We start from the raw sequence: 8,773 nt of genomic DNA, 5'->3' as shown, positions 1-8,773 counted from the left end.
GGCCCGGCACCCAAACGATGCGGATTTTGCCATCCTCAGAGAAGGCGTTAATCTCCTTCTTACACTGCAAGCCTCGTCTTCTCACGATCTGGATCCCCCATAGGATTTTCGACGTCCTACCGACCGTTTCGCTGTTCCACAATGTTGCATGCGCATTCGTCGCCCACTCTCTTAACTCGGACTGCGTCTACCCGAAAGGCTTTGGATTAACCAAGTTTAGTGACGGCAGTCCTCTGGCCTTCACTGCCAAATCGTCTGCCCTTTCATTTCCCCTTACTCCGTTATGGCCCGGCACCCAAACGATACGGATTTTGCCATCCACAGAGAAGGCGTTAATCTCCTTCTTACACTGCAAGACTGTTGGTGACCTTACCGTCCTGGTTGTTATTGCCCTTATGACAATTTTACTGTCGGTAAAGATGTTCGCATTCGATGTCCTCACGTTAGCACCACACCACTTCACGCATTCCGTGATCGCCCGGATCTCCGCCTGCAAAACCGTATTATGGTCAGGCAGTCTAAAACAGATATCAGTCCCCGGGTTCTCAATGTAGACCCCCAGGCCCACTCTGTCCTGTAGCTTTGATCCATCCGTGTAACATGATCTTCCACAAGGCAACACTATGGTTCCGTCAATCCAAGACTGTGCCGATGGCAGCAGTGCCTCGCACTCGACTTCAAGGTTCATCTCAGTTATCCGATCGGAAACCTCTTCTCTTCCTTCCAGGTTTCCTATCGTCGCCTCGATTATACCGCGATGGTATAAGCCGCTCCCATCCTCAATCTATTCTCCCAACGCCTTAAGTATCCTAGCCGCAGTGGCTGCCTCACACTTAATTTGTATGGCAATGGGTCGGATATCAATAGAATAGTCTCTAGTGCCCTAGTGGACGTGGTCCTCATCGCTCCGCCTATGCCAAGACAACATGTTCTCTGAACCTGTTGTATGGTCTTTATGTGCCACTTTTTCTCCATAGCAGGCGTAAGTAAGTATTGGTCTAATCACACTCCTGTAGAGCCAGTGGACTATCCTAGAATTCAGGCTCCATTTCGAGCCTACGGCACGTCTACATAGTGCCCAACATCTGTGAGCCTTCTCAGTACGCTCCTGAATGTGACACTTCCAATTCAGTTTCCTGTCCAAGATCACACCTAAGTATTTGACCTTGTCAGATATCGAAATCGTCTTATTGAGGAAACGGGGTGCGTTAAATGGGCCCACCTTGGTCTTCCTCGTGATCAGCCAAATTTCAGTCTTCTCTGGGTTAACATTGAGACCTCTGGATCTAGCCCAGTCATATGCCATATGCCTTCTACATAGCTCGTTCGAATTCTTACCCCTTAGAAGTGTTATAACATCGTCTGCGTAGGAGACGGATTTAAATCCCTCCTCAGTCAGCATCCGTAATAGGTCATTTATGGTGGTCACCCATAGGAGTGGCGATAAAATGCCCCCCTGTGTCGAGCTCTGTGCCACTTTCTCCCTTATATTTATGCCATGCGACATACAATTTATTCCCCTGTTCCTTCGCGTATGGTTTATCCAGTCTCTAAGGACCGGGTCCACCCGGTACTGTTCTAAGGATTGGATCAGTGTGTCGGTCCGCACATTGTATGTGAGCAGTTTGCTGGATGTCATACTCTTTATCATGGTGTCCACAATGCGCTCCATGGTTTTGAGCAGAAAGGATGTAAGGCTTATGGGTCTGTAGGCCTTTGGTGTCGAATAACTTGCCTTGCCGGGCTTGGGTATAAACACAACCCTTGCCTTCCGCCAGGCCCTATGTGCGCTGTGAAAATTTTGGCCAGACGAGGCGCCAGATAGTCTGTCTCTTTTTGTAGTAACGCCGGAAATATTCCATCAGGTCCGGGTAACTTAAATGGTTTGAAGCTCCTCAAGGATTCCTTCACCATAAATTCCGTTATTATAAGCCTTCGATCAACGTCATTATTCCAAGATTCTGGTGTCTCCGTGAGTCCCTTCGTATCCTGTGGAAAATGGGTTTTCATCAAAAGCCTCAACATGTCCTCCGTTGTCTCTGCTCTACACTCCCATGTTGTCTACTAAAGTTAGGACATGGGTTTTTGAGAGAAACTTTTTTATCTTGGCGGCGTCATTAACGCTATCGACCTGTTCGCAGAAAAGCTTGCCAATAAGATTACCTATTGTATTCCTTGAGCTGTGTGTAATACACATCCCAATAAACGTTCGCCTTTTTACGACGAGCTCTGTTAAAAAGTCTGTAGACTTCTTTCCCAATATTGCGAATCTCACCGATCATCCTGGATTTTTCTTGGGCTGATTTCCTTTCCCGAAGAGGACAACTGTCTTCGAAGGACCCGACCAGTGTAGTCGTAATCCTGTTGACATTTTTGTCAATATCTTCTATGCTTGTACAATGTAAATTATCTTGCCCAAGTCTTCTTCTGAATAGCCTTCCGAATTTTGTCCAGTTGGTTTTCAACTTATTCCCGAAGCTTATCGGATTCGGCCCTGGCTGTGCTATTCTAAACCTAATGTAGCGATGGACAGAAAAAGAGTGTTCCATGGAGACCCTCCAATCCTGAACCTCATCGATCAGATTTTCCGAACATATCGTCACATCTAATACCTCCTCCCTAATCCTAATCCAGTCAGAGTTAAGTCGCCAAAAGTGACTGAGGTCCTTCATCCCTTCTTCCGGAATTCGAGAATGGCTTAGAAATGGTACAGAACTTCCAGATGTCGCTAGCATTAGGGGGGATAACCACCGCTGAAAATTTTTTCTGATGTTCTCGCCCGGATTCGAACCCAGGGGTTCCGAGTCATAGGCGGTCATGAAAACCTCTGCGCTACGGTGGCCTCCTAGGTTCAAGTGTTCCAGCCACGGATTCAGCTTATGTTCGTTGACTATTTATTTCTATTTCAGCTCGCTGATTCTGGGTTTGGTGGGGTCCGTGCAACAAATTCCATCACGCTCCTTTGCGAGTACTACTGGCTGCGCCCGGAAATTGGGACGCATTTGGGGAATTCTACCGGCCGGTATAAATGAGCACATTTGAGGATGGTGTCAGTTTACTGAAGCGGCGATTGGTGTACTTTATGAAGCCGACCCAATGGTCCGTCTTGTGCTTAATAAACGTCCGACGCTCACAGGTTATGAAGTCGGGTGGTCTGTCGATGGTGAGAATTATGGAGAGGTGGTCTGATTCCAAAGAAATAACGGCTGCCAGGGTACGTCACTGAGGAGATCAAGGGATGCAATGGAAATATCTAGGGAGCTGGTCGCTAGTGGGGCATCCTCATTCACCTCTGCTCTGCCAAACCTATGGTTGTTACCTAGGGGAGAATGCCATGAAATGATATGCGTATTAAAGTCTCCTAGAACCAGGCGATTATGGCCAGACAGTAGGCCACTAATGCCGACACTGTAAAGTTCGTCATTAATTGTGTCACAATAACCAACCTGCGGTGTGTACACGGTATATACATCTGTGCCAAGATCCAGGATCTGCGTCTGCGTCCACAGGGATCTGCGTCTGAGTTGAGTGGGTTTGGCTGGGCAGTTAAACAGGTGACGTGTTTCGTGTGGTCCTTGGTCACTATCGGGACATACATCTTGCACGTCGTCATCAATCCTTGCTCTGTAGGGTTAGGGACGGCTGCATCTGCCGGAACGTAATTGAGCCAGAACTACTCTTTTTTACCGGAAGAGGTCAATTTCTTTAGGTGCAATGGGATGTGGTTGTTCTCTCCAAGGACTACATTCACCCGCATCTGCTATACTACCGTAATGAGGTAAGGCCGGAACAACATCCAACAACAGAACACTCCATACACCGGTTATGCCTCATCGATACCGACCGATGATGGAGGCGGTTCTGGCAAACCGAACAGATCCAAGGTTCGTAGTTTTTTTCAATCCCGCCACGGACTAGAAGCGAATCTTGACAAGTCTCTTTTTTGGTGAGCAAAATGTTGGATGTTGTTGTTGTTGTAACCACATTTACATATGGAGGTGGCGATTCTTTTCAATCTCCTGTAGGCGAGTAAGCTTGTTACGGCCCAACGGACCGATCGCCCCTTGAACAGGGTGGCCATTGGTTATTTAAAGGCGTCAATAACTCGCCTAGTCATATCGAGCATCATAGGTAATCAGTATTTATGCAAAAGCCGGTACCACCCGACCTCTCATTGAGACTCTCCGCTCGATACCGCTGATTGTCGGGGACTGCCGTTGCAGCTACTCCGTATAGAGCATTCCACTATCCGCAACCTGTGGATGCGCCCGGTAGCTCGCAGCTAAGCATATCGTAACAGCGATGAACACCACACAGATCGGACATCAAAGTTCAAGCCTGTGTGGTGCCGGGACAAAATGTTGGTGTTGGTCTTGGTGTTTTATGTCTCATCCATTCGTCAGCTGAGTTCTGTTAAGTATTGAGACCTAGGAACTCTGCGACTAAGTTGGAATGCGTCTAGGACTGAACCTCACGCTCTAGATCATGTAGATCCTGTCTGACATCTATGGGCGGTGGTTGCCTATTCACAAAATGGTGATTGGGGTGTTCTCTGCGATCGCATCTCAGTAGATACTGCTTAGACAGCATGTAGCTGTGCCTTCGCACGGTTTGGATTTTTGTCTCCTGATGTAAGTGGTCCACACAAAACTAAGAAAACAGCCAAACGCAGTACGTAAGGCAGAATTCTCACAGATCTTATTCCTTTCCGCTGACGATGGAGTGAACAGTGTGGCTGAAGATTTGTTGGCGGATATCTTGAAATTTCTGCCAGTGAAATTAACTGCTGCAATATCAACAAGGTAGTGGTTTAACCTATCGCAGATGTCATCAAAGAGCCATGATCGAACAATCCTCCGCATATGATACGATCTCAATGCCGTCTGGGGGCTGGGTAAAAGAGGAGAGGTAGAGATTGAAGGCCACCTTAAGCAATTTCGCCTATGATGCTGAACGCTTTGGTTAGAATTCCGGTGTAAACGTCAGAAATATTTTCGCGGTGGTTATACACTTACTAATACTGGCTACATTTGTGAGGTATCCTGCCATGCTAAAACTTCTCTGCCAAGTGGTTTCGGCACCCCGTTCGGACTCAGCATAAAAAGGAGGCCCCTTATCGTTGAGCTTGAACTTTAATCGGACTGCACTCATTGATACGAGAGAAGTATCCCCTGTTCCTTAATGAAATGTTCATGAGAAATTTAGTAATATATTATAGAGGTTTAACAGTACCGGATATATTGCCCCGGGCAACTCCCTTTTTATATCCTCCACCATAGGATGGGGGTATACTAATTTCGTCATTCTGTTTGTAACTACTCGAAATATTCGTCTGAGACCCCATAAAGTATATATATTATTGATCGTCCGTCTGTCTGTCGAAAGCACGCTAACTTCCGAAGGAGTAAAGCTAGCCGCTTGAAATTTTGCACAAATACTTCTTATTAGTGTAGCTCGGTTGGTATTGTAAATGGGCCATATCGGTCCATGTTTTGATATAGCTGCCATATAAACCGATCTTGGTTCTTGACTTCTTGAGCCTCTAGAGTGCTCAATTCTTATCCGATTGGGATGAAATTTTGCACGACGTATTTTGTTATGATATCCAACAACTGTGCCGAGTATTGCTCACATCGGTCCATAACCTGATATAGCTGCCATATAAACCGATCTTGGGTCTTGACTTCTTGAGCCTCTAGAGTGCTCAATTCTTATCCGATTGGGATGAAATTTTGCACGACATATTTTGTTATGATATCCAACAACTGTGCCGAGTATTGTTCACATCGGTCCATAACCTGATATAGCTGCCATATAAACCGATCTTGGGTCTTGACTTTTTGAGCCTCTAGAGTGCGCAATTCTTATCCGATTGGAATGAAATTTTGCACGACGTGTTTTGCTATGATATCCAATAACTGTGCCAAGTATGGTTTACATCGGGCCATAACCTGATATAGCTGCTGTATAAACCGATCTTGGGTCTTGACTTCTTGAGCCTCTAGATTGCGCAATTCTCATCCGATTTGACTGAATTTTTGCACATAGTGTTTTAGTATCACTTCTAACAACTGTGCTAAGTATGGTTCAATTCGGTCCATTACCTGGAATAGCTGTCATATAAACCGATCTTGGGTCTTGACTTCTTGAGCCTCTAGAGTGCGCAATTCTTATCCGATTAGAATAAAATTTTGCACCACGTGTTTTGTTATGATATCCAACAACTGTACCAAGTATGGTTCAAATCGGTCCATAACCTGATATAGCTGCCATATAAACCGATCTTGGGTCTTGGCTTCTTGGGCCTCTAGAGAGCGCAATTCTTATCCGATTGGAATGAAATTTTGCACGACGTGTTTTGCTATGATATCCAATAACTGTGCCAAGTATGGTTCACATCGGGCCATAACCTGATATAGCTGCCATATAAACCGATCTTGAATCTTGACTTCTTGAGCCTCTAGAGTGCGCAATTCTCATCCGATTTGACTTTTTGCACATAGTGTTTTAGTATCACTTCTAACAACTGTGCTAAGTATGGTTCAATTCGGTCCATTACCTGGAATAGCTGTCATATAAACCGATCTTGGGTCTTGACTTCTTGAGCCTCTAGAGTGCGCAATTCTTATCCGATTAGAATAAAATTTTGCACCACGTGTTTTGTTATGATGTCCAATAATTGTGCCAAGTATGGTTGAAATCGGTTCATAACCTGATATAGCTGCCATATAAACCGATCTGGGGTCTTGACTTCTTGAGCCTCTAGAGTGCGCAATTCTTATCCGATTTGAATGAAATTTTGCACGACGTGTTTTGTTATGATATACAACATCTGTGCCAAGTATGGTTCAAATCGGTTAATAACCTGATATAGCGGTCATATAAACCGATCTTGGGTATTGACTTCTTGAGCCTCTAGAGGGCGCGATTCTTATCCAATTTGAATGAAATTTTGCACGACGTGTTTTGTTATGATATACAACATCTGTGCCAAGTATGTTTCAAATCGGTTAATAACCTGATATAGCGGTCATATAAACCGATCTTGGGTCTTGACTTCTTGAGCCTCTAGAGGGCGCGATTCTTATCCAATTTGAATGAATTTTGGCACGTAATATTTTAATATGATATCCAACAACTGTGCCAAGTATGATTCAAATCGGTTCATAACCTGATTTAGCTGTCATATAAACAGATCTGGGGACTTGACTTCTTGTGCTTCTAGAGGGCGCAATTCCTATCCAATTTGGCAGAAATTTTGCAACACGTTTTTTATTGTTACTTTCAACAAATGTGTCAAATAAGGTACAAGTCGGCTCATAATCTGATATAGCTGCCATATAAACCGATCTGGGATCTTGACTTCTTGAGCCTCTAGAGGTCGCAATTATTATCCGATTTGCCTGAAATTTTGTACGACTGATTTTCTCATGACCATCAACATACGTGTTTATTATGGTCTGAATCGGTCTATAGCCCGATACAGCCCCCATATAAATCGATCTCTCTATTTAACTTCTTGAGCCGCAAAGGGCGCAATGTAATAAATGATTATTTAGAGGAGTATTATTATTTATTAATCTGGTTCAAATAAGATAATAATCAGTATTTGTCCTCAGATTATTACCAGCCACTGGAGTCCCGAAGGTCAGCTAGTGTCTTGGTATTAATTTTATTTTTATGTTTAATATGATTTTATAAAAAGGAAAACAAGACGATGAAGACTTAGGTTTGCAGTCTCTTTATTTGTCAAGATACGGTAAAGAATGACAACTTATAGCTAAATGTAATGACTTATAAAGGGACAAGTAAAATCATGAAAACAATCTAGTATCCAATGGAATTAAAATGGAACAATTTGAAACAATGAAATACAAAAGTAAAACATATTTTCTCTCAACAAAAATTACAATTTATGAGGGTAGTTGGGACAGTTAAGGAAAATATAAATTAAGTTCAAATTGTCAAACATATAATTATAATAATCAACATTCATAAAAAATCAAGGTAAATAAATACGGCCGTTACATCCTCCCCCTCTGGTGCATTAATCGCCTCGATGATGTCACCAGGACTTTAATGGTTAGTCTTGTTCGTCAATCGTGTGGACCTTCTGGGTGTAGAAGTGTGAGTGTTGTGTTGGTTGCTTCTTCCAGTAGTGCCCGCATTCGGTTGATTGTTGTGTTGGGTTGCTGGTGTGTGCAGCCGTTGCTGATGTGCGTTTGTATTGGTTGTTGTTTTCGGACGACCTCTTTTCCGAATCGGGTAGATTGGTGCAGAAGCATCGCCTTCATATGGTGTGAGCGCTGAAACATGATGTGTTGATATTGGTGTGTTTGGGTCATCAGTCTTAGCTATTGTGTAACAAGCTGATCCTTTTTCCCCAATAATAAGATATGGCCCATCACGTCGTGGTGTAAACTTTGAAGTTAAATTTTGACTTGCTTTGCTTAAGACATGCGTTGAGACCAATACTTTGTCGCCAATTTGATAATCATTTTGAGATTTGCGTTTTCGATCAACGTTTTCTTTATTTTTGTCTTGCATTTTCTCTTGTGTTTCATTAGCGATTTCAAGGGTATCTGCTAATCTCAATAAGTGTGGTGTGATTTGCGGTATAAAGTTCTCACTTTTGATTATGGCTTTGAAGTCATAGTGCACTTCGGTAGGAGATCTCAATTCTCTTCCAAACGTAAGATATGCCGCAGTGTGCTTTGTACTATCACATTTTGCAGTGTTCATTGCGAAACGAATTGATGGCAACATTAAATTC

The 8,773-nt window shown here is 43.7% G+C and overlaps 1 protein-coding gene across 1 annotated transcript in view; it reads left to right on the top strand.

Annotated features, from left to right (window-relative positions):
- Nucleotides 1-8,773, top strand: part of LOC106085921 (protein roadkill) — a 453,420-nt gene that overhangs the window by 8,180 nt on the left and 436,467 nt on the right. The gene's annotated exons all lie outside the window — the stretch shown is intronic.

Source organism: Stomoxys calcitrans, chromosome 2 (assembly GCF_963082655.1).
Source record: "Stomoxys calcitrans chromosome 2, idStoCalc2.1, whole genome shotgun sequence".
Classification (NCBI taxonomy): Eukaryota; Metazoa; Arthropoda; class Insecta; order Diptera; family Muscidae; genus Stomoxys; species Stomoxys calcitrans.
Note: the sequence above shows the minus strand (reverse complement) of the source record. Positions and strands in the feature narration are given on the sequence as shown.